Raw genomic sequence first — 27,709 nt, 5'->3', positions numbered from 1 at the left:
TGGTGTAAGTCTGTTTTTTTTTTTTTAAATAGCTTTTAACAGCAATACACATCAATGACAGAGCAATGAGCTGCATTATTAGTTGGCTTCAGGCGAAATAACTGTTAGTGGATTGAATTCGTTGCTGATTTTGGTATTTTTGTGGGATTTCTTGATTCTTCAAGGACCACCTTTAGCTCTGAGAACGACACACATTCACTGTGGCATCATTTCGATAAGCTTCTGCAATGTCACAGCATTTATTTCTATCCAGAGTTGCATTAATTTTCTACCAATATCCTATATTGATGATGGGAGAGTCAGACAAAGTCTTCTCCAGAACATCCCAAAGATTCTCAGTGGGGCTGAGGTCTGGACTCTGTGGAGGACAATCCATGTGTGAAAATTACGTCTCATGCTCCCTGATCCACTCATTCACAATGTGAGCCCCATGAATCCTGGCATCGTCATCTTGGAACATGTCCATGTCATCAGAGAAGAAAAACTTCATTGATGGAAAGACCTGGTCATTCAGTATATTCAGGTAGTCAGCTGACCTCATTCTTTGGGAACATAACGTTGCTGATAGGATAACGTTATTTTTTATACCGACAAACCAAAGTACAGATGGTTTTACCTTTGCTGACATGTTTCAACTGCAGTCTTCTTCAGAGCGTCATCTGACGTGTGCTGACGTGTCCTTTTTATCAGGTGACCGGTCTGACAGATCTGTCAGAATCTGTCAGATTGGCCACGCCCCCCGCCGTCCGGTGATCTCTGGAGGATGGAATCCCAGGTGTGCGAGAGGGTGTAGGCCCCCTCGTCCCGGTTCATGGAGCAGCTCGCCCGCTTCCTGATCTCGATGGCCTCCTTGATCCATCGTTTAAACGATGGACAGATTCTGACAGATCTGTCAGACCGGTCACCTGATAAAAAGGACACGTCAGCACACGCCGGATGACGCTCTGAAGAAGACTGCAGTTGCAGTCGAAACATGTCAGCTAAGGTAAAAACCATCTTTACTTTGATTTGTCGGTATAAAAAATAACGTTATCCTATGATAATTAACGACAAAATGAACATCATCCAAATAATGTTGCTGAACCTGACCAACCCCAGATCATAACTTTTGACGCAGCCATGCCTTGTGTAAGAGCTGGAGTAGCCGGTAAAACGGAGGAAAAACACCACACTCAGCCGACATTACTTTTGGCCTGCATGCTACGATTTTGTGAATGAGCTGCATCCATTTATTGTAAATTGCGCACCGGTGTGTAGCCCCGCCCACACCCAAAAGTAGGTCAATTGAGGACAAACAGATCAACAGCACAACAATAACTCTAACCCCCACAGGCTTGTAGGCACTAGACATGATGAGTGCATCACTTCATCCTCCTCTCTTCTTACCCTGATGCCCTCATCACTTTGGAACAGGGTAAATCTGGACTCATCAGACCACATGACCTTCTTTCATTGCTCCAGAGTCCAATCTTTATGCTTCACAGCAAATTGAAGCCTTTTTGTCTGATTAGCCTCACTGATCTGTGGTTTTCTTAGAGCTACACAGCTGTTTAGTCCCAATCCTCGGAGTTCCCTGATTTCCTATGATCATCTAAGAGTTTGTTCTGACCATATTTGTTCCTCTAAGATGATGGTTCATCACTATCCTTCAGGTTTTAATAATGCGCTGGACGGTTATTAACCTGAATTTAGTAGTTTCAGAAACCTCCTTAGATGTTTTCTTTGCTTGATGCAGGCCAGTAATTTGACCCTTCTGACACAGATTAACATCCTTTCCATGATCACAGGATATGTCTTCTGACATGGTTGTTTAAGAAATAAGAAGCTTCTCACTGCATCAGCTAGGGTTAAATAAATTGTTGCACCTGAAACATATTCATCACTGCAGTAATTATCCAAAGGAATGGGTCTTACCTATTTGTTTAGTTAAATCCAAGTGGCATCTTTTTTTTTTTTTTTGTTCAGGCAGTATATGTAGACTAGAAATCACTGTTGGACATTATTAAACTGAAGACATCTACCTGCGGCATTACAATATCTTTTATTTAAGTCACTGTCAATGTGGTGGGAAAATTTATTTCATGGCACTTTTATTTTACTGTACAGTTCCTCTGATGGTTTTTTTTTTTTAATTTCAAACAAATAATTGGTGTCGACAATTTAAAAACACCCCCCATGACTAATCACATCAAATAAACTGCACTGATTCTGGGAGACATTTGGCTGGCAAATTGATTAGACATTAATTACAAACATTTACCTCTGAGGATTTATTTTATACATTTCTGCATATCTGGAGCAGTGATCCTCACTGACAAGCACATTCATCTCATTTTTTCTTCATTTTGCCGTAACCACAGAATAAGCGATAAACAGTGTTTTACAAATGAAAGAAGGGATTTATCTGTGGCAGCAGTGGGTGGACAGCTGATATAAGGATTATCAGCATGACGTGTTGTGACAGTAAAATGAGTAAAGAGTGGTGGAAATGGGTTAACGGTTTGCAAAGGGGTAAAAAATAATTAATCGCAGAGTCATAGCAGTACCATGTCAAATGCGATAGCGTGATAAACTGAAATGAAGAAAATAGAATGAAGGAAAAATAACTATGGCTTTAGATAATGCATCATTTGTAGAACTGTGGGATTATGTGTGTTGGAATAGGAAAAAGATTTTGGCATTTAACTGTACCCTTGTGTCTGACTTTTGACTGGCAAATTTTGGGATAATAATTCCAATTCTTGTTTTCTATCCAAACCTCTGTGACACGATATAGTAACCAGTGGCTGCATGCTATTTAACTTTTCTAAATGCGTCACTCATCACTATTTAAAGAAGTGGCTTACATGTACCTGTACGGCATCGCAGTTACAGCATGATGGTACACAGGTGGCAATGCCTCCCACCATACTGGGATGTTATTTTTCCTACCGACGCAGCAATTTATTTTTATTCTCAAGCTTGAGGATCATTTTGTTGTGCTAGCTGCACAGTTCAGCACTGAGCAAGGTGAGACGTTTTCCCCACTCATTAAATTTCCAGGCTCCAGGCTCATACAGAGACACAAGGTTTTCACTGTCTGCATCTGAGAAACCGTGCATACCTGTGAGTCTGGATTGTGTGTGGTGCATTTTATGGTTTTCGCATCAGTAAAGAAATTATGTGGCTTAAAGTAAAGAAAATCTGGGAAGTGTGTGGCACCTGAAGAAGTGGCACACTATGCTGCTTGTTTAAAAGATTAAAAGGGCTTTTATGCGAAAATAATAGTGTTGATCCGTGGCGTTTTAAATAAGCAGATCTAAATAATTCATCTGTGCATTTTATCACGCCACTCCCAATGGTAAAATGACATTAAAAATTAATAGTTAATGTATGACTGTGAACCCAGCAAGCAGAGAATATGAAACAGCATACACTTTAAACTTGACCAACAAATTGATGATTTATGCTGGCCAGAGTGCAGCATTTCATTTGGTTTGTTAAGTAAATCATACAGCAAGATGGTAACTGCATCTTTAGTGCACATTACCAACAGTCAAATAGTATTTTGCCCCAACATGCATGCATGAAAGCAGACACGCTATACAAGTAAAGTTAAATCTTAGCTAAATTAAACAGATTGAATGTGACTTCAGCAGCTCAACCTACCTTCTGTATTTGCATCTTCAAAGCAACCTCATGTGGAAACGGGGATATTTCTTTGAATCCGGGATTCTCACATTGGCTACCAAACAAGAAAATGTTTATGTTTGGAGTTTTTTTGAAGACAGAAAAAAGCACAGTCAATTCAGCCGAGCAACAGAAAAAGACAATGAGTTCAAATGCGTCAGAGGAGACACATATAGGCATATATAACAAGGAAAACACTGTATGTGCACATGCGACTATGAAAACCACTGACAGGTATAGTGATTAAAAATGATTATCTTATTCCAATGGCACCTGTCAAGGATATAGCAGTCAGTCCTTGAAGCTGAAGTTGTTAAAAGCCGGAAAAATAAGCAGCATGGTGATCTGGGTGACTTTGACAAGGGCCAAATTGTGATGGAGAACCAACTGGGTCAGAACATTTCCAAAACTTGTGGGATATTCCCAGCGGTTAGTTCATAACAATGGTCAAAGGAATAAAAACCTCTGAAAGAGCAACAGAGTTATGTGTGCTCAATGCTTATTGATGGATGTGGAGAGCGTAGGCTGCCCTGTGTGATCTGATCCCACATTAGAGTAGTGCTTAAAACCTTTGCTATGATAGAAAGATGTCAGAACACAGTCTGCACTGGATCTTGCTGTGTATGGGGCCATGTAACCAGACCGGTCAGACTGCACATTCTGACTCCTGTCAACTGCTGAAAACACCTAAAATGGATACGTGAGTGCCAAGTGGACCATGGAGAAACTGAAGAAGATTATCTGGAGTCACATTTTCTTACATACCCGTGAGCCAGGGGAGGAGGGGAGTAACAAAAGCTTGAAAGGAAACCAGGTTAAAGAGACAGGAAACTTATTATGGAACAAAAAAGGTGATTTATTTACAACTAGAAAAGTATTCCACCAAGGCTGTTCATTTCCCCAAATGGCATTGTCAGAAGTGCAGCTTTTTTTTTTTTTTATTTAGAAATGCAGCATTTGTTTATCAGTTATTAACCCTTTTAAAACCACAGGGATCACTGGTGACACCACGGCGCATGTGTATTTCAAATTACTGTATTACTCGCTACTTCGTGCAATTTTAATCATTCAAACTGCCCCTGAAAGCTGTGAAACGGGGCTTTCTGGTGCTATTACATGCATTATGGTAATGACAGTGCTGTGTGGGGAGAAGGAGAAAATTAGTGGAAATGAGGAAATGAAGAAATGAGTATTATAGTGCTAAAAGGTTTAATGATCAGAAATCAAGGCAACATAGAAAGTGGCCATTTAATATAGATGTACCCACAAACAAAGTGACCTTGTGCTGAGCAGAGGTGTGTGTTATTCATGTGTACGTTATGTATGGATACCGAATTGTGTGACCTAAATATGTAGCAGGCGGCGGGAATTGATGGGACTCAGAAACACCCCCACAATTTAATCAATTGTTCCTTGTATAATTTCTGATGGATAAGTCCCGATAAGTCGACAGCTGTCGATGTGTAGTAGGATCACAATCATGTCATTGTCAGCAGGCAGTTGATGTAGTGTTCACTTGTCATAGATACAGTGACGCCGTGCTGCTATCTGGCAATGATGCAGATATCTTTAACAAATCTGTGGATCCAGACTATAAGCAGCATCACTGCCAAAATCTAATCACTTGGTCCTCGTGTCATTTCTGACCTTCCCTGAAAATTTAATCCAAATCCCAGAATCCATTTTTGAGTCATGTTGAACAGACAAACAGCGTTTGTCACATAACTCCACCGCATAGTAATTAAAGCAAAATAAATTAACTGAAAGCGAGCTTCCTAATATAAATGATGAAGCCGAGCCAACAGTTGATAAGCATAACCCACTCCGCTGAGGCAGGACACACCAACACCAACACAGCACAGCACCCTAGCTGCCGATCTGGCCCACTGGCAACAGTGATCAGGCTTTTAAACTCCCTGTTGATTGTAGAGTGGCCACATGTGCTCCTGGCCACTCCAGTGGGGCATAACCTGAAAAAGAAAAAAAAAAATCGCACAACCTACCTGCACACAAATACACAGCACCAAGGGCCGTAACTTTCATGGAGAGTTATGCATCGTTTACCTGAGGAAGCAACACAATGCACTGTGGGAGGGGGTGAAGGCAATATGATGCTCAGCGCAGCCTTGTATTGGGAAACATTTGGCCCTGCATTCCTGTAGATGCTGCTGTAACATCTACTAACCCACCTAAACATCTTTACATAGCATAAACACCATTCATGGCAGCAGTAACTCCTGGTCAAAGTGGCCTCCTTTGGAAAGAAAATGCACTCTGCGACGCTGCAAACCTTGTTCACAATGAAAAACATGACAAAGAGTTGAAGGTGTTGACCTGGCCTCCACATTGTCCAGATCTCAATTTGATCAAGCATCTGTGGGATTTGCTGGAAAAACATGTCTGATTCATAGAGCTCCCTCCTCACAATTTACATTATCTGCTGCTAACATCTTGATGCCTGAAGGACAGGACACCTTCAGAGGTCTAATAGAGTCCATCCCTTGAAGCGTCACATTATAAGACAGGTGGTTTTAATGTTGTGTCAGATGAGTGCATGGAGGAAGAAATATAAATTCTAGTGTAACACCACTGAATTACAAGATAACTTCTCTCTGTACTAGTCAATCCTCTGGTGTAAATGAGCTGTTCCATATTAATGGGATGTCGTTTCTTGCCTGAGCCACTTCCTGCCAGCTGCCAGTCTCCTTAGCAATTAATTTGATTCCATTTGTGTTGAAGAATTGTTTGGGTAGGAGACTGGAGACACAACAGTAGGGAGAGGCAATGTCTTCTGACAAGTCCTTTGAAGTTGCCAGGATCTTTAAAATAATTATGAAAGGAAAGGAATGATAACATGGCACACATGCTGCGACATGTTGGAGAACCTGATATGACCATTTTCTAGAGGGCGATCTGTCTACTGAAAAGGATTTTTAATATTTTGGTCAAACAAAATCTCTTAAGTTGTGTCAGAATCTCAAATATAGTAAGTAGTGTATTCATCCTGTGAGATAGATGACAGTGATCTAGCTGCACAGACAGCACAGTCTCGAAATACATGTCTAGTCAATGATCACTTCTTTGATCTGCATAATAATTCCTGGAACACAATGAGACGAATAATCATTTGGATGAATAGCTTAAAATTTCCAGTTGGAGGTAGTCAGCTCTTATAACCACAAGCCACCACAGTGGTGGGATGTCTTTTATGTCAATGCAGCAGAAGGAGAAATGGAACCACAGTATCCTGCTATTCTATTGATTAAAAGTTGGTAATGACAATGCATTAAATTATACCCAAAATCTGCACAAAAGCAGTGAAGAAAAAGACTCCTAGCAGCTGAAGGTGGAGATAAACAATAGACAACTGGAAATATTTCTAAAAACACAAATGTTTAATGAGGAGGAAACTGAATTCAACTAGTTGTTAGATCTCAAAGATAAACATACAGTACTTTAGTGAGAAATACTGAAGTGAAGCTACTAATCACAAGGTAAGATAACACATATGATTACTCTGCCACGGAACGCGGCAAAATTATGTGACATTCAATGTTGCCTCATCTGTCTGTCTGTTAGCAGCATTAGTCACAAACAGACTCATGGATTTGGATGAAATTTTCAGGGAAGATCAGAAATGACACAAGGACCAAGTGATTAGATTTCAGTGATTTTGGCAGTGATGCAGCTTAAAGTCTGGATCCACGAATTTGTTAAATATTTCTGTATCAATGTGAGATAGCGACACAGCATCACTGTAACTATGACAAGAAGTACCGATAAGTCTGCAACGGTCAATTTGTAGCAGGATCGCGGTCATGGGATCAGCAGCAGGCAGCTGATGTAGTGCTCACTTGTTGTCATAGTTACAGTAACACTGTGTCTCTATGTCGCAATGACACAGTAAACTTTAACAAATCCGTGGATCCAGACTAAAAGCCGCATCACTGCCAAAATCTAATCACTTGGTCCTTGTGTCATTTCTGACCTTCCCTAAAAATTTCATCCAGATCTGTCCGTTTCTGAGTAACGTTGCAAACAGACAGACAAACAGACGGACAAACAAGCGCCGATCGTCATATCCTTGTGGAGTAATAAAGGTAAAGGCAGAGTAAACAACTGGTCCATTGCATCACGTTGGTAATGTGCACATGAAAACAAGATGAATTTTTATTCTGTCTGTTAGAGATAAACAACAATGAATTTCCAAAATGGAAACGTCTTTCTTTAAAAAGATATCATCATTAGTCAACTGCAACCTTGAAGCTTTTTTGCATTTTACTTTTGGATGTTTAACCTGTCGTTTCTGAAGCTGGCCCGACATTTGCACTTGTTAAAAAGTACCTCCCGCTGTCATTATTCTAATAATTATAAATTAAATATAGTCAACAGAGATTAAGCATAACAACAAACAAAATACTGTTACATCAGCTAATCTTAAATTATGCTTTGATATTTGCAGTTATTAAACGCAGATCATTTCTTTTCACTAAACAGTATCAATGGCTTGAGACAATATTTTTCAAAAAGTGGCCGAAAACATGTTATTTTACAAGATTAAGGTAAAACAAACAAAATTCTAAAAGCTGTTCTAAGGAGGAATCAAGGAAGGCTAATTGAGAAAAGCAATTTATTTAGCTGATTTAAAGTTTGATAGTGAATTTAATTACCAGTTAGTGAATGATTTCCTCAAGTTTTTCTCATTTCAGACAACCAGGGCCATAATTATTAAAGTTAAACACAGCATCATAATTTTTTTCTTCCCTCTCCTTCACAAAGCTCATTATCCACTGCTTTCTCCTCCTTCCTCTCTTTGCCTCCATCCTCTGGCTTACTTTACGTTCCTGCTCCACAGCTCATCTTGTTCATTGCAGCCAATTTAAAAGCAGCTTAATCCTGGAGAGAATAGTGTTGCTGCTTCCAGTTGCATTCCTGTGATTGATGTCTGGGTAGATGTAATCTAATGTGCAACATTTGTGTGATTGACACCACACAGGTGTGCGTCGACAAAAGCTTTTGGGTGCAGACAGCACAAAGGAGGTTTAACTTTGTGCCCAATGAATTGCTTGGAGATTAGAACCACTGGTCAAGGCTGCAATGTAAGCAAGTGCTTCCTGATTGCATTTGAAATCAGCTTCCAAATCAGGCGTTCTCTTGTTGCCCGCTTTATCCTTGTTGTCTTTTATTTTTAACACAATATTTACAACAGCCTTGATTAGCCACAAGGGTGCAACCAGTGACATGGTGCATGAGAAAGTTGTGAGAAAGCCAAGTCAAAAACAGCTCCTCTGAAAAATAAAGCATTAAGTGGGACATGTAGCCTGAGGGTGTCATTTTATAAGCAAAGTCAACCTACCAGGATCTGAAGCAGACGGCTGTTGCACACAGCAAACTACATAGCGTTCACTCAAAGTAAACCACATGATGCAAGTTTCTGCTCGTATTGGCAAGAAGCAACACACATCAAATCCATCTCTTGTGCACATCTCCTGTCTTTCTGCTTGATCTTGATAAGAAAATATACAGTGCCCAATAGCCAGAGGGCTTCGAAATGTAGCTTTCAAAGATAAATGGATAACATTTTAAACAGTAAATGTGATAATTAAATGCAAAAACAGATGCATGACTTTCTATAAAAAGAAGAGAAATCTCACAGTTTGTACAGATCCCAGATTCTTCTCTATTTTGACTTCATTCCTCGCTGTCTGATGCCACTCTGATCTCCTCCATCTGTTTCTCATGTGCAAGGTGCAGCAGTGATCCCAGGCAGCATAAATTCCTCCGGACTCGCCGTCCAACAGTCAGCCACTCCAAATTTTATTCATTTTTTCAGGTCAGCTTAAATGAACAATCAGAAAATCCTGACACCACGCTGCCCTCTGCCTCTGTCAGAAGGACTTATCAGGCACATTAAGCAGCAGATAAACACTGTCTGGAAACATCAACCACATCTTGTTGTTAACTAGTTGTCTGTGACTCTCTCTGCTCTCAGGTCTGCCAGTTTGAACGCTCTTCTCAGCAACCTCTCCTCGTTCTAGCTCTACTTTCAGAGACGTGCCTGGTTGTAGACCCAAGTGCCCTCACACCTGCCTTGACACCTATACGAGGTAAATCATTAAACACGTTGCACGATGATCTGCCTGTCAGAGGGCCTCGTATTGTGAGTTGTCCTGTTTGCATTACAGAGTAGGCCAACCCTTCTGCTGTACCCTTTTAATGTTTAATGAAGTATATCTGCACGCGTAAAAGAAATGCAGTTACCCATAAACTTGATCAAATAATGCTTTGTGCAAGCATGCCATGATTACTGTTGCTAAACGAATAATTCAGTTTCAAACTGCAAGAAACTGCTTTTATTTTAGGTGTTATCAGATGTAATATTAGTTTTTACATATAACTTTACATACACTACCATTCAAAAGTTTGGGGTCACTTAGAAACGTTATTTTTGAAAGAAAATCATTTTTTTCAATGACGATAACATTAAATTAATCAGTCTAGACATTGTTAATGTGGTAAATGACTATTCTAGCTGGAAATGACTGATCTTTGATGGAATATCTCCATAGGGGTACAGAGGAACATTTCCAGCAACCATCACTCCTGTGTTCTAATGCTACATTGTGTTAGCTAATGGTGTTGAAAGGCTAATTGATGATTAGAAAACCTTTGTGCAATTATGTTAGCACATGAATAAAAGTGTGAGTTTTCGTGGAAAACATGAAATCGTCTGGGTGACCCCAGACTTTTGAATGGTAGTGTACATATCTTATTAATTTGTTGTTTTGTTGTTAAGCATTTCCACCTTTGAAGTTAATGGATTTCCTTTTCAGAATGTGTTGAACCTTGTATAAGAAACACTTGAGAGATGTATTTTACATTTTGCAAAGGATTTCCATACCCAGTGCATTATACAACTACAGTATTAACACTCAGTTAAGCATAGATTTAAAGTACGTGATGAACACTCACCTGAAGTCATTAACCATTACGTTAGTCTCTGTCATGGTGGCCCCTGGTTAGTGAAACCCCCACAATGCTCTCCGACACCCAAACAGCAAAAGCCACCTCACCTATCCACAACAATCAAAATTCAAATACAACACTACTAAAATAGCATCACAAAACTACTCATGTAACGACTCAGATTTGAACAATATTCTTTCCATTAGTTTTTGTGCTTGCAAACAAGCTACAGTAAGAAGGCCATAATGTGATTGATCTCTTTACAGGGGTGTAATATTAAAACAACCCTCATACCTGATCTACTTGGTGTATTGACTTGTTCAATGTAGTTAACATTAGTTAAAATTAGTTAGAATTGCCGCAGTAACTGACTGTTTTCAATGATACAACTGAACTTTGACAGTTTACCAATGCTTATTGATATTATACTGATAAAAACACATTTATTCAGCATTTTTTAATTGAAAACTTCTGTAATTATAAAAGATAGCTCTTATTTACACAAACAAATGTATACAAACTTAAAGAACCAGTCTCTCTGTTTCTATCTGTATATAATTTTAGGAATATATTGACAGTATTTAACCCAAATTTAACAATTTCATCTATAAATGAAAAGGAAATATTTGTGAAATTATGGTTAATTTGGTGAATATTTTTAAGGCAAGGCAAGTTTATTTATATAGCGCAATTCATCCACAGGGCAATTCAGAGTGCTTTACAATGGCAAAGAAAATAAATAACGAAGATGATTTAAAAGGTAGATATTATAAGTATGCATTAAAGTTATAGAAATATAAAAATTCAAGCAATAAAATCAACATGAAATTTTATGATAATAAAAACAAACAAATTAAAACTCAGATAAAGATAGAGGTAAAATAAAATCAATTTAATTAAGTCTTTTTTGCACAAAAAATCACATCCTTTAAAACAAATTGACCTTGTTTTTGTATTAGCCATTACAGTTAAGTTTTACTGTTATTTACATAGAGATTCAGTTTATTTTTGCCATGTTGTTAATATTTCCAGTTTCTCAAATATGCAGAACAAATCCATGAAATAAATGAAAATAAATGAAATCTCTTAAATTAAGTATGTTTTGTGCAACCTTACATTCAATGTGCTATGTGTGTAGAAGAGTTCTTCATTTATTGCCTCCAGACCTGCACCAATCACTAGGTGCAAGACAAATTACAATATAAATTTTGTACTACTTTCAGTAGTTAAAATACAAACAATCAATTAGTTTGTTGCTTATCTGTAATCTGTTCTCTTGTAGAGTGGTTATGCTCCAATCATTGTCTAATTAGTGGTGTTTTCTTTATACAACCATTTATTGAAGATATAGAAAAACCCTTTTCACAGAACTGTAATATACCCAAAACTTGTGTGCTTTGAACTGATGCATTACTCCCTACCAGATATGTCTTACTTATTTAAGATGTGTAGAGTTGCTATGGCACAGAAACTTCCAGCCTACGTGTCCAGGACCATAACAGAGAAATGCTGTTGCAAAGACACGTGTCTCCACTGATAACAGCCCAAAGGTGCTGCAGGTACACAATGGCAGCCTTGAGAGGAATTTACTGGACTATCTGCACACAGATTTTTGAACTTAGCCTTCTGCGGCTGTTTCTTTTTTCTCTTCCGACTCCTACTGATTTTCTCCTCCTATTTCTGCTGTAAACATTCTTTTTTTGTTTGCCTCTTGAAATTGCTTTTAGAACTTGAGAATTTTTTTTAAAAAAGAGGAAAAAACTATGGTCATACTTGGCCAAACATACTGCATAAGCTGCAGCGTGACTCACATATTGAACTTTCTAAACAATAACTGTCTTTTTAAAGGTGTTAGATTGAACATTTAAACCTGCCATTTCCTTTTTTTATTGTAGTATATTAGGTCTTTCCTTCTATCCCCTTAAGCCGGTGAGGTATCTACCTACATTGTCACTCATCGTGATGAGCTTCCTCGAAACGGCATCTAGCCTCAGGCTGAGGTAGCCAGCATCTGTAAAGACAGTTGTTAAAGTAAGGCAAGAAACACGTTGGGGGGATTTTTTATTTCCTGTGTTTTCCCGTGTTTATTAGGCTGTGTCTGCATCTTTCAGCCTTGCCGATAATGTTCTTGCTCTTTGAATGTTAGATTTGTGTTTGATGTAGCTTTAAATAGCACTGCAGCACAACCAGAGCATTTTAAAATTAGAAATAAGAATTTGAATGTGGCAAATTGGCCAGAGTACATAGGAAGAAAATAGTGATTTCAAGTCTTCACATTCAATTAGTGATGCAGGTTTTCAACCTAATATAGTGTTTGATTTGAAAGTATAATCAGCACCCTCTGCATTTACGTTACACTGCCTCTTTATAATGTATGCATCTGTTTGGTAGGTCGCTTCTGTCAGGATACTGTTTTTAGCCAGGAGGTATATGTGAATTAACCTGACTTAATGGGTTCTTAGGGCAAAGTTATGGGTCACATTTACTTAAGGTTGGTTTGAGTTGAACAGAAACATTTTTTGTCATCTATAGTCACGGCTGCTGTATTATCAGTGTAAATCCTGTTGAGTTAATGTGCACACAGAGCCCTGAATGATGATTTAATCCTACAGTAAGTGTTCCTGGTTGACGCTGTGAGCACCGCTTTGAATGTTAAATGAAGCCTTGGTGCTATCTGAAATCAGGCTCCATGCCAAGCATCTCTGGCAAGACAGTTTTTCCACACACTCACCAGAAAATGTGTATTTGGGCAGATGCTATGAGTGTGTGCATGAATAATACACAGCATTTCTAATGACTCCTGTGCTCTTGGCTGGAGAGCTGTTTGTGCTGCAGTGGGCGATCCTGTGTCAACCAGTTCAACATAAGAATCATACTGAGTTCTAAAAGCTTTGTGATGTTGTCTGACTGCTACAATGGAAAATCAGAACATGGGGGATTAAAATATTTGCACTTGAATGGAACTGTAGCTACTTCAGACTGCTTGAGCGAAGTTTCAAATAGACAAAATACAAACAAGAAAAGCACTCAGAGGGCGCAGTACTTCACCAAGGCTGCTTATTCTAAGTCCCGATAAGTCCGCAACGGTTGATTTGTAGTAGGATTGCAATCATGTGATCCTCAGCAGGCAGCTGACGTAGTGTTCACTTGTTGTCATAGTTACAGTGACACTATGCTGCTATCTCGCAATGAAACAGAAATCTTTAACAAATCCGCGGATCCAGACTATAAGTAGCATCACTGCCAAAATCTAATCACTTGGTCCTCGTGTCATTTCTGACTTTTTCTGAAAATTTCATCTGTTTTACAGGGACAGACAGACAGACAGACAGACAGATTCACAGACTCACAGACAAACATACGCCGATCGTCACATAACTCTTCCGTTCCTTGACGGAGTAATAATAAGTAAGACATATTTATCACCCGTAAGCAGTGGAAGCAAGCTACAGATGGAGCAACATTATAATTCATTTGGAGTCATGTTTCCTTCCCCCTTGTTAATGGAATTCTAATATTCATGTTCTCCTAACCTATTTAAAAAAAAAAAAAAATGAAAACATTCCTGAAAGAAACTTCGGCCTAAATGCTCCACTATGTTCACCAGCTAGTCACTAACTGTCTTTCTGTTGTTTGTTGCTGAGCTGGGAGCAAACGCTGGCTTTTTAGACCTTTATTGCACAAAACAGCTGCCCAGTGTTGTCAAAAAACGAGTTTGTGAGTGTGGTGGGCATTAACAAAGGAGGTGTAAAGCTCCATGAAACCGTAGGCTCATCCTCATATGTGACTTTTCATTTGTCATTTGATAGATTGTGTTTGAAATATTGATTGTGGCTCTATTAAATATCTGCCATCCATGGATATGATCAATTTTCACTGCTTGCCCAAATCCCACAGCATTTATACACTGCCTGTCCAAAAGAAAATCACACACTTTAATATTTCGTCTGACTGCCTTTAGCTCTGAGAACGACACACATTCACCATGGCATCATTTCGATAAGCTTCTGCAATGTCACAGCATTTAATTCTGTCAAGAGTTGCATTCATTTTCTACCAAGATCTTGTTTGATGATGGGAGAGTCGGACTGCTGCACAAAGTCTTCTCCAGAACATCCCAAAGATTCTCAGTGGGACTGAGGTCTGGACTCTGTGGAGGACAATCCATGTGTGAAAATGACGTCTCATGCTCCCTGATCCACTCATTCACAATGTGAGCCCCATGAATCCTGGCATCATCATCTTGGAACATGTCCATGTTATCAGGGAAGAAAAACTCCATTGATGGAAAGACCTGGTCATTCAGTATATTCAGGTAGTCAGCTGACCTCATTCTTTGGGAACATAATGTTGCTGAATCTGACCAACCCCAGATCATAACTCTAAACCCCCACAGGCTGGTAGACACTAGACATGATGAGTGCATCACTTCATCCTCCTCTCTTCTTACCCTGATGCCCCCATCACTTTGGAACAGGGTAAATCTGGACTCATCAGACCACATGACCTTCTTTCATTGCTCCAGAGTCCAATCTTTATGCTACCTAGCAAACTGGAGCCTTTTTTTCTGATTAGCTTCACTGATCAGTGGTTTTCTTAGAGCTACAGCTGTTTAATCCCAATCCTTTCAGTTCTCTTCACATTGTGCATGTGGAAATGTTCTTACTTTCACTATTAAACATAGCTGTGAGTTCTAATGTTGATTTTCTACGATCATCTAAGAGTTTGTTCCGAACACATTTGTTCCTGGAAGATGATGGTTCACTACTATCCTTCAGGTTTTAATAATGCGTTGGACGGTTCTTAATCCGATTTTAGTAGTTTTAGAAATCTCCTTAGTTGTTTTCTTTACTTGATACAGGCCAATAATTTGACCCTTTTGAAACAGATTAACATCCTTTCCATGATCACAGGATATGTCTTCCAACATGGTTGTTTAAGAAATGAGAAGCTCCTCACTGCATCAGCTAGAGTTAAATAAGTTGTTGCAGCTGAAACACATTCATCACTGCAGTAATTATCCAAAGGAATGGGTCTTACCTATTTGCTTCGTTAAATCCAAGTGGTGACTTTTTTTTGGACAGGCAGTGTATTAACAATGTGACTCCACAGAAGCTTTCCAGTTTCTGAATATTAACATCCAGATTACTGGTAGTAAAAAAAGAAAAAAATAGGATTTTAAACACTGTAAATCTGATGCACTTGGTTGTTTTGTTTTTGTTAGACCCAGGAAAGCTTTAAACACAGAAATATTAGATAAGGCGTCATGTCAGTGTTCTAATGACATTTTGAAGGCAGCATTTGTAGCCAAGAATATTAACATGAACGAGAGCAGTGGGGAATGCTGCAACATTAACATTCATATCATTCAATATCTGGCGTCTGACACTGATGAGCTTAAAAAATGTTGTTTTTTTATTGCTTGTCTTGCTTTGAGACAAGAAAATCTCATCAGGGATGAGACAAATGATCACAAATCCTGCTTTTGTGCTTTCACAGAAAACAACTGCCACTCAGCTGCAACTATTTTGTATGAAAATTCACAGTAGCAGAGGGAAATTCTGTCGAAAACTGACGTGACAGAAAAGAAAGAATGCTCACCTGTTTTTTGCTTTAAGGACCCTCGCACTGTTTTTACATGTTTTTGAAGATTTAATTATATTATCCTCTTCACAGTAATTACTGCCTGTTCTGAATGGATGCCAACAGGAATAATGTCTCTAACTGATTTACTCCACATGGTTAAAATGAAGGTGAGATGTGCTGCGGTGTTCTTGATTGAATGTTATGGTGAGAGAAACTGCTTTGTCCATTCCTTCATCTCCCCCACTGTAAATGCGCAGTGTATTGCCTCATTATAATTTACTTGTGAATTTTTATGATTTCTGGAGGTGGATTGTCAATTACACAATCTACAGCATCTCTTTGGCTTCCCGGGGAGAATGAGGGTTTTATTAAACAGCCTGCAGATCTCATCAGCTTTGGTCCATCATACACACCATGTTCATCCCTGTGGGAAATCTGCAGCGCTGTAGAGGCTTTGCTGGAAGAAACCAGGACACGTAAAGGATTCCCACATCATGGAGCGATGGGAAGAAATTGCAGAAATCACACAGAAATGCTCCAGCAAGCTGGTAGATCTAAACCATCAACATCCCTTCTGTCCAGAGGAGGAAAAAATGCCAGTATCAGTACAAGAGTGTAAAAATATTCCCTTAGAATTAAAAGTTCTGCATTTAAAATCCAAGTGAAGTAAGAACAGAAATATTAGTAACAAAATGTGCTTGAAAATGTAAACTGACTGATTTTTCCAAAAAATCATGCATTAGTGTAGAAGTAGTATTCTTCTACAGTTACATAGTTTAGAGCGATGGCCAACATCAAAATGTCACAAAATAAATCAGACTAATCATCTCAAGGCCCCGCTGTAAAAATTTAATTTCCTATTTGAGAGGAACAAAGACAAAACAAGCGTCTGATGCTTTGAATTTTTCTCTCATCTTTCATTTTTAATGAAGAGCTGCATAATTTGAACAATTACGGAATTAAATCATCTGAGAAGTTTATAAGTGGAATGTCTCTTCACTAATAACTCTTTAAGGCGTCACGAGCCAAAAAGATTGGTTTGATCTTCAACCATATACTGTATTAAATAACATTTTCATATGTTTTGTAAATTTTTTATCTGAATGATAAATATTAACTATAGATGTCAGATAAAAGTAATGGCGCAAAAACTGCTTTATTTGTCTGTCAAATGGAGTTATGCAAGTATAAAGTAGCAAAAAATGTAAATACTGAAGCACAAATAACTCAGAAATATGAAGGTACTTAATTACTATCTATCACTGTTACTTGCTGTGAATTCATCCCTGTTACAAGTCCATGTTTAAACATATGTTAGCAATTATTTAACCATGTGCTGCTGAGTGATACTGCAAACATGACATCAAGCTTGGCCTGTTAAATCGATGAGTCCACATTAGCAAATGGTACTTAGGGGTAAATATCAATATTTTATTTGACAGTGAAAAACTCAAACCACGTGCACTATATATATAACGTAAATAATGTTGCATGAATTAATTCCAAATCATTAAGCTTCAGTGAGTGAAAAAGTGGCATGAATGCACTCTTGAATTAATGCCACCATCTCTCAACAGATCTCGTAACCATAGTGCAGGTTCTGCTTCACCCTGAAGTCTTTCTCTTACTTTGTTGTTTACACAGTGGATTAAAAAAAAGATACTAGCAACAGAAACATTAGTCTTTATGATGGCGATGCATTTTCATAAGAAACATTAGGCTAGATACAACTGTCTAACTGTATCACAATTGATTTGTGCAGAAGCCAACAATAACAAGCCTTCAGATAGCTGTTCCTTATCTTGTTGTAGTGCTGCTATCGGCTCAATCACAGACTCAATCCTCAGTCACAAAGGTAGCAGAATAAAAATGTTGTGTTGCTTTTCGTGGCTTTTCATCATTTAAGAACAGTGATGCTGCCACAACAGCAGCTACTCTGAAAATGGAGAATTCACCTGGTCTCACTGCGATGGTGTATTTTACAATATATGAACAACTGCAAGATAATATGTTTATCTAACGCGGCAACTCAAATGCGGTAGCCAGTATTTTTGCTTGTAACAGCATTTAAAGGAGAGACCACTTGTGTCCATCTTCCATGAATAAAACAAAAGCACCTTGGGCTAAGAAGCGGCCCAACATTTTTTAAATGTCACCCCTCCACTGACACTAATCGCTGATATCAGGCTGCAGAAAGATAGAAACCCTTTTCTGAATCTAGCAGTCCAGCACAAAACACCATATACTACATTTGTAAAACATATTTACTGTTAAAACTGTGTCAGAGAAGTGCTGTTTTAGTTTTATTAGGATTTTTATGGCAATCCTTAAAGGCCTCATTGGGTGAGGTGTCGTTTTATTGTACTGTATTGTAAAATATATGGCTATTGTTATGCCATATGTGTAAATAAGACTCATATTCATACTGTATTAACAACTCTCTGTAAGAAAATTGACTGACTTGCTGAAACATTTAAAGTAAAAGAATGAATATTGACCTCCAATTAAAGTGGAAAAGAAAAAACTAGTTAGTTACTAAGGTCTGACTGAGCTGGCATGCAGGTTTATGTTTTCTGCTAAAAAGTTCCCCTCTGTAACATACTGAACACTGAAATGTAATTTTCCTCGTAATGGCAGGCTTTTCCTAATAAAAATGTGTTTGATGTTGAATGACCCAAAACATCCGACGACCTTATTAAATGTCACTGCTAATGTGTTCAGGTTTATCGACATGATGTACTATATGTTGAAAGAAATGTAACAGATAGCCCACGATACGAGGGAGAAATAAAAGAAGCAGGAGGCATAACAATTGATTTGTGATGTTGCAGAACTCTGAATGTGCGTGCCTCTGTACGGCACACAAACTGAGGCTTTTGAACTCTGCAGTTGTCATTCTGGACTAGTCACTTTGCAGAAATGTGAAGAAAAGCCTGAAGCACTGTAAGCAGCTTCGCTCACTGTATAAAATAACTTTATTGCCTGTAATACATCTGTGGGCCTGCAAGTGTCTTGTAATGTGCAAGACATTCAACGCAAGTTCCTGTCTGTTACTTTAGTTTTGAGGACAGGTAATGGGACAAAAAGTGATCATTTGCTCAACACTGCCTCCAGCAGGAACAATTACCCTCATGTTTCTGCATTATTGTACCTGTGTGTGCTATAAACACTGTAGTTGTTTTTCACTGGTTGAATTAGCTTTAAAGGATCAGTTCAACTCATATAATGACGTTTTCCACCTATTAAGAAGCAACTGCAGCCCCTGCATTGTAAGTGACATGTTATTAATGAATCAAAATTACTGGATTTCATTTGGGAGGGTTATATTTTAAAGCTTATAGTCCACAGGATCATTGCAATAGAGCTAGTTTCTTTATTTTATATACATAACCCATCTGTATGTTTTGTTAAGTAAAATCTATCTAAAGACATTAGACATGTCAAACACATATAGCCTACAAATTGGAAACGATACTGTAATTCTGCCTGTAATCATGCTGAATGTGATTATAATAATAACAGGAAGTGTTGTTTAATGGGATCAACCAAGTTTGTAAATGTGAGGCAGTGTTAGACATTTGTCAGATATTTGATATTTTCACAATAAGTAAAAGTAATAACACACTTTTTTTGTTCCGTTCTTAACTGTCAACTGTTAAAAAAAATGTCAAAGAGATACAAGTTTATGGTAAGGTAGATTCTTGCGTCATTGATAAGTGCTCGATTAGCTCTGCCTTAATGGATAAATAACGGAAGGTTCTGGACTGAGATGTTTTGGTTTTTTTTTGACTAGAAATTATAGCTAATTCCTGGTTGAAGGCACCGGCAGTATCCAGCCAGTAATCACCGTCTACGGCTAAATAAATCTTAAAAATTTGCAGCCAAAGCGTGGTCAGCCAGGACTGAGAGCCGCCAGTAAATCAAAGGCAGTTTCACCTGTTGATAGAAATGTTAGCAACATCCCTAGCAGGATGCCACATCCAGCTGGGGTTCCCAAAAACAGCACAAAGGAAGGAATAAACTGCAGTCTGCACCCTCTGACAGTCCATAACTGCAACCACTGCTGTAGCTTTTCCAACAAGGACTTATTCATGGTGAAACTAAGGACTTTTCAAGGAGGAAAACAAGGCAGAGTAACCTCAGAAGGTGAGGCCATTGTCTCCATGCTTGCTGCTGCTGTTGTTTGTTGCTTGTTGTTCAGTAACTGAAATGCTTAATTGGAGCGTTGGTTCCGCTGGATTTGCATGAATTGGGGGTGTCACATAGATGATGTTAATAAGAAATGTCCTTGAAGCATCTGAGGGTGTTGTCACCTGCTGTTGTTGTTGCATGAAGCTGGTGTGAGATTATTTCTGTTGTCAGCTTGTGGAATGAGTGTTTCTCTACAGTGTTTTATTGTGTGTGTGTGTGTGTGCGTGCGTGCGTCTGGAGCTACTTTGTGTGGCGATGTGTGTACCGCATCATTGGCATTATTGAAGTTGATAGGTTTTTACTCTGGACATTCAGTTTGATCCAGTGCTTAATCAAACGTCCCTCTGAGGCATCCTTTTGACATTTGCCAAGTTAGTAAAAGTGATATTTGTTTGTGACACATTCTTTGTAATACAAAATTTCACCTTTTTTGTTTTTCATATTATACATGATATTTCAGCTGGCACAATATACTGTCTTTGAATATTGATATCTGAATCAAATATCAAATAGCAAACACTGGTTAGGGCTGCACAGGGGCTTGATAGTTAGCACCGTTGCCTTGCAGCTAGAAGATTCCTGGTTTGCGTCTGCGATCTTTCTGCATTCTGCAGTTTGCATGTTCTCACTGTGCATGGGTTTTCTCCAAGTACTCCGACTTCCTCCCACAGTCCAAAAAACATCCATCCATCCATTATCTATACACCGCTTAATCCTCATTAAGGTCACGGGGTGCTGGAGTCTATCCCAGCTGAATTAGGGTGAAGGTAGGGGACATCCTGGACAGGTCACCAGTCTATTACAGTGCTACATATAGAGACAAACAATCACACTCACTTCTGCGAACAATTCAGTTACCAATTATCATCAGCATGTCTTTGGACTGTACCCAGAAAAAACTCATGCATGCACAGTCTGGGGAACTGGGGATCTTCTAGATGCAAGATGAAAGTGCTAGCCACCAAGCCACTGTGCAGCAGAGTTCAAACACATGCAGAGGTTAATTGGTGATTCTAAATTGTCCTTAGGTGTGAATATGAGTGTGATTGTTTGACTCTCTGTGTAGCCCTGTATAGACTGGTGACCTGTCCAGGGTGTCCCCTGTCTTCACCCTAAGTCAGCTGGGATAGACTCCAGCCCCCCCGCAACACCAGTGAGGATTAAGCAGTGCATAGATAATGAATGAATGGATGGAAAAACTGCCTAATGAAAATATGTATTTTCAAAAGTCTCATTTCTTATCATTTTGGTGCTGATGGTTTAGGTGCCAGAACTTCTTTTGCTGGAAATAACCCTAGAGTGTATTACTTTTTTGTCGCTGTAATACACAACTGCAGCTTTTTTTAATGTTTAGACAGTTCTTTCACAGCGCAAGAGCTTTTATTAGGTGAGACTTTCACCCTTGAAGGTATCTTTTCTGGCTTAAGAACAGCTCCCATCAGGCAACCTTGCTCATTTCTGTGTCATTTCTGTGTGATTGCCACACAGTTGCATCAGTCTTTCCTATGGCTGTTTGTTTGCTGATGGCTTATTTGAGTGTTGCACCTTAGTCCAATTTAATTTCCTATTTGTGAATGTCAGCAATTCATTTCAAGGACTGCTTCGTAAATTCAAAAGTAACGACTTAAACTCCAACCACTCAATGAAAAAAGAAGCGCTTATTTCCCTTTATCCCTACAGATGCATTAGAAGATTAGGTGAACGACATTAGCGAACGTTTTTTTTCTTTTTGAGAAAAAATACAAATAAAAAAACTTCTCTTGGTTGTGTGTCTTGTAAAACGATTTTATCTGTTTTATAGTAGTAATTTGAATACATCTTTTGTTAGATTTTCTGTTACTAATTAGAAGTAGTCGTTGCTGGGAGGTTTAGTGCTTTGAGGGCCTCTGCTTACTTTATTGCCCAGTGTTTCTTCTGTCTTTGTGTGTCGTAAAAACCCAAAATGTCAAAACTAACATTTACTGAAAACTGTGTCGAAAGCTTATCGGTCTATTTGGTACATGCACACGTTCTGATGTTTTGTCCATTTGTCATTTATATCGGAGCGGGACAGGCTGTAAACATCTCTGTATTATTATGCAATAATGGCACAATTATCGGTGTTGGATCACACATCTCTAAAGTTCTAAAAACAACAAACAAACAAAAAAAAATCACAAAGGCAAGACTGATTACAGAGCTGCTGGATCAGGCATAGAAGTGCATCTGATAAACGGATTACTTTGTGTTTATCTATTATTATTATCTGCAAAGCTAAAATTTGATCAGACAAGCAAACACAATAAAATAGTAGCTTGTCTGGGCCTCACTATTTTAAAACCAGTCAAGAAGGGAGTTGTCCAGCAAGTCAGCTCAGTTCTTTTTCCAACTGTCTTTTCTCCCACAAATTGACAAGATAATAGTGGAGGTGCACAAACTAGAAGTGACGGCCTTATTTCGGCTAGTGTCTTCTCTTTCAATCTTCAGTCATCTTTGCAAAGGGAACTTGAATAGCAGCTACTGGAGTTTATTGGCTCAGATACCAAAGTGATCTTTCTGCCTTTTCTTTTGAGTCTTTGTTTTTATGGTGCATTACAGCCTTCTGTTAGACTGTAAGAGAAGTTCTCAGTCAGTAACTGTACTCTCAGTGCTGTGTTTTTTATACACATCTGTACAATTTGATGCAGTGTAGCAACCATGACATAACCTATCCGTATCTATACAGGTTAATTGTTAGCACAAACTTCCACTTAGCCTCTCAGAGGAACTGACGTGATTTGCATGGTCAAAGGAAGAATTAGATATTTTTTGTGTTTTACAGATGTTTATTTCAATCACAGTTCTACTTATTTATTCTTAATGAGTGCAATACTTCAAGGGGCAGTTGCATAAAGGCTGCATCGATTTCCTATACTTTTAATACTGTACTGCATTTCCTTGGCTATACTTAATATATTTATGCTATATAACTTTTACAGTGCGGTATTTTTACTTCAGTTCAGGATCTGAGTACTTCCTCCATCACAACTCATCTTTGTCTCTCAAGGTCAACCTTCACCTTTACCATTATGTTTTGTTTTTTACAAGTGAGGTATGTGCAGCCACAGCCTGACCACACATCCTCTTGAAGGAAGGTGGTGACATAGATGGGTTGGTTTATTTGACATGACATGACCTAGCCAAGATTCACCAGCAGAAAAAACTACGCATGTAAACCAACGACACAAATAGACATATAAACAAAACATAGAACAAAAGTAAACGGGTCAACAAGTAAGAAGTATGGAAGCATATACATGTGAGTGAAAAAAATGTGCATGAAGTGTAATAAGTATATGTATGCGTGTAAGTAAGGTCTGAAGTGATCAGCAGAAGCAACAGTCAACTACAATCTGATGGAGTTTTAGCTTGAAGGTGGTGAGTGGAGTCAAAGTTGCAAGTTTGCGGGTGTTTTGTAAGGTGTTGCAGTTGTTAGCTGCTGCAAAGTGAAAGGAGTTAAGGCCAAAAACAGAAGAAATATTGGGGACGATGAGCTTGATGTATTCACTAGACCTAATGCAATATGAATTATGGGCGAGGTGAAGAAGAGAGGACAGGTAGGGACAGGTATTGATGTAAGGTGAGGTTCAAGGGGTATGAGTGAGAAGCACCAGCATGTTGCTGCAGTCACAGAAACATGTTGCTGTAAGTTATGAGTGTGTTGTGTTTGCTGTCACAGAAGAGAAATGAAGAGTCTCCGTTCATGTGTTACTGCTACGGCGTCCTGCATTCTTCACAGCAGAGATGTGTGAAATGCTGCTTACCGCTGATAAATGTTAGCAGAAGAAACACAGAGCTAGATAAAGTAACTGTAACCATAGCGACGGTGGTTTCTTGTCTGCTTTCTTGAATACTTCTGAGGTTTACCTAAGCTACTTTGCTGTAAAGATAGCGGAGTCCAACTCTATCATTGTGTAGCGACATTTGCTTAGTTGAAGGGATTGTTACAAGACTATTATACAGTTTGTGCTGCTTTGATTTAGAAACGAGTACTTTCATATCCTAAAGGTCAAAGACCAGCTTTACTGCAACAGTTCAATGCCCTATAATGACAAGCTTCTGTACGTTGTTTCACACCATAACTTAGGAACAGAAAGGGAGGTTGTGACCATATTTCACATTCAGCAGGATACTGAGATTTTTTTTTTTTTTTGGGGGGGGGGGGGGGGGGGGGCCGTAGTGATCTGGATGATTATATTGATTCATTGACCAACGACCAACGATAAAATGGCATTGACCACAGATCCAATAATCGGTCCATGTCATGCCCTGCCATTTTAAGTGCACCTATATTTTGGAATTCCCATTTTCTCAGTTCTGCAGTCAGTTTCTCTGCAGTGCTAACATTAGCTAGCTAGTGGTGCTATACTATGCACTAAGAACATGTATATTTTTTTAGATTTGCTTTGTTCTGGAATTTCCTTTTTTGATGTGAATTCGACAAGCATGTGGGACAATGCAGTGTTTCTTCTGTACACGCACAGCCAGAGAGAGACAAGAAGATGAATAGCTACCCTATAATTCTGAAGATTATACAGTGCTGCATTTGCACTCAGAAATATAAGAGGTGAGACTGTTAGTTGTTAGTAAGTTGGTTCTAAATATGTTTAAAGCAGTAAATATGCTCATAGTATATATAGTATAGTATAGTATAGTATATATATATAGTGAAAGGTCATAAAAGAAATGCTTCTTACCTGAGAAAACAAATTCCACCTAAACATTAAAATTGTGGAACTTTTGTGGTGAACAACATGTATATTTATTTATATTTTTTTAAATTAGTAAAACTAGGATTAACTGGCTTTTTGTGAGCTGATAATATAAATTTAATTGATTGTGTTACATATACATATATCATCTCATACCGATCACAAGCTTCTGAATCGAATGGAAATCTTACCATGGCAGAATTACTGATATCTGTAAATATTGTGTCCGTGTTGAAAGAATTGTGATTATATTGTATTGTGAATAAACCTCAGTGAGGATTTTTGTGCCATTTGATTCATTGTAGAATTTTTAACTTCTTTACTGCAACTGCTGTCATGACAAGGACTTTGCGTTCTGTAAGAATCAGCTTTATTAGCCAAGCATTTGAGCACATAAACACAAATTTAGCACTGCTTTTGCTTCTCTGAATGAATTCCAACACTTTCAAAATACAGGTTGCATAAGTCTGTACAGACATGAATGCAAACTGCAACAGAAGTGTACAGCCGTGAGCTGCAGTTATTCTAGCTTATTAGGCTTTGACCTTAATAAAAGAATTAAAGGTGGTGTTGCACTGTACTAAATTACAACAAAACACCTCTGACTATAAAATGGTTGGTACAACACCACAACTAATGACCTCAATGCTAAATTGAGCGAATGTGTAAAAAAATAACCATTACTGGCATTATAAATGCAGCCTCTGTGACGGATCAGTTTGTTTGGGCTTGTGTAAAACTCATCCATCAAGAAGTAACCACAGCACAGGGGAGAGAGCACACAATAGTAAAACAATACCTTATTTAATGCTTTATCCTAAATCACCCCTGTTATGTTGGATTTAAGTTTCCTTAACTCTGCAGGCCTTTGCTGGTCGAAAATAGTTTTCTGACAGATCTAGTCTTTTTCACTGATCGACTTAATCCACTTTCCACACTTTCTGACCGTTTACTTTCAGTGTCTGTTTTTGGCAATTGATTGTGTTTGCAGGTGTATTTTGTGTGTATATTGTGAGAAAGATGTGTCGTATATAATAGAGAGACAGGATTCTTACCCGCTGAGCAGTGGAGATTTTGAGATGCTATACACATCTGTTGCAAAAGAAATGATTTTTTCTGGTGAAACCATTACATCCCTTGTCAATTTAATGACTTCTTGGGGGTTTCACATACAGCATAAAGACTAGTAACACATTTTTTTGTATCTATTGAATATCAAATATTTATTTTGTGTGGAAAAGAGGAACCAAAAAAGAATAAAAGCCCCCAGCTGCTTTAGTCAGATAAGCACAATGGCAAAGTGTATCAGTGAGTGTTTTTTGACTTTCTGCAGGTACATCAAAATTCTAAAGTGCTGCTGTTGGCTGATAACCCCATTGAAATATTTGTACTATTCGTCTTGAGGATGAAGAGACACAGTCACATTTTATTATTCATTATTTGTTTAAAAACCTAAGAAACTGCAGATAATTCTTTCTTTCATGCATATAATTGCAAAAACAAAGAGACAGCACTACATACTTCTCCTCAGAACTGTGTGAACTATTTTTGAGACAGGTTTTCCAAAATCTAAACAAATACCTACCATGCCTGCAAATATCTGTGCTCTGTGGGGGAGGAAAGAAAAAAAGCCTGACCTTGAAATAGCAGTTGTTTGACACTGAGCATTCTTGATAATAGTAATTATTGATAATGGATGCTTTACGAATCGAGATTAGAGTAGAGAAGGGCTATTAAAGTTGATCTTGAAAACTGACCGCTCTGAAGATTACAACAGGTTCCAACAGACTGTGCAGCTGTAGCAGTGAAATAAAGATTTAGTAAACTTTACCTTGCCTATTGAGGACTCACAAGGGCTGTGATGGTGCAAACATAGACACAATTTCTAAGTGTTGTTAAAACTTCACAAAGAACTACTCACTTTTGCTTAGAGATGGAAAATCTTTGGGACTTTCTGAACATTTAATATTTGTGCCTGCAAACGTTACTGTACACACCTTTTACAAACCACACAAAAGCAATGAAATTAATGTTATTAATAAAATTAAAGTAGTAAAATACTTTATGCAAATGAGCTGCAGGCAGCACCAGCCAGCATGCAATGTGGTGCGTTTCACATAGACAATGAATGGGATGCGAGATATTGACGTATCCTGTGGACACGTACTTTAAAACCAGCACTTTGTCACTTCTAACTTTATATTTGAATAGCACAGCTGTTGTTTTTACCCCACATCTATGGTCGATTTCAGGAAACATTAGAAGCAAACAGATGTAAACGCTGGCTGAGTTTAGGGTGTGCTGAAGCACAACTGGCAACAAAACACACTCAGTTCAGTTTTTACTTTCAAATTGGTCCTAAAGTTCACATCATCTCTAAATGTGCCTCAGCATTACAGTTTCCACAGAGTTGTGACCTGTGGCCAGACGATCAAAGCTGATGTAGCATTAGCCACATTAGCCGTGCAATGTGCTAACAGTAAGACTTTTTTTTTTTTTTTTTTATTTTGGTGACATTGCCATCAAAAATAAAACTAATCTACTGGATCTTCAGTTCCTCAGATGCA

General features: G+C 38.4%; 1 long non-coding RNA gene across 1 annotated transcript in view; it reads left to right on the top strand.

Annotated features, from left to right (window-relative positions):
* The first annotated feature begins 743 nt into the window (after nt 1-743).
* The window catches only part of LOC111567766 (uncharacterized), a 60,573-nt gene continuing 33,607 nt past the window's right edge, over nt 744-27,709 (top strand). Inside the window, exons 1-2 of the long non-coding RNA XR_002746081.3 lie at nt 744-985; nt 9,662-9,776. This is a non-coding gene — a long non-coding RNA (uncharacterized LOC111567766). The remainder of the gene's footprint in view (nt 986-9,661; nt 9,777-27,709) is intronic.

The sequence above is a fragment of the Amphiprion ocellaris genome, chromosome 4 (assembly GCF_022539595.1).
Source record: "Amphiprion ocellaris isolate individual 3 ecotype Okinawa chromosome 4, ASM2253959v1, whole genome shotgun sequence".
NCBI classification, from domain to species: Eukaryota; Metazoa; Chordata; class Actinopteri; family Pomacentridae; genus Amphiprion; species Amphiprion ocellaris.
This window is presented reverse-complemented; position numbering and strand designations above follow the sequence as displayed.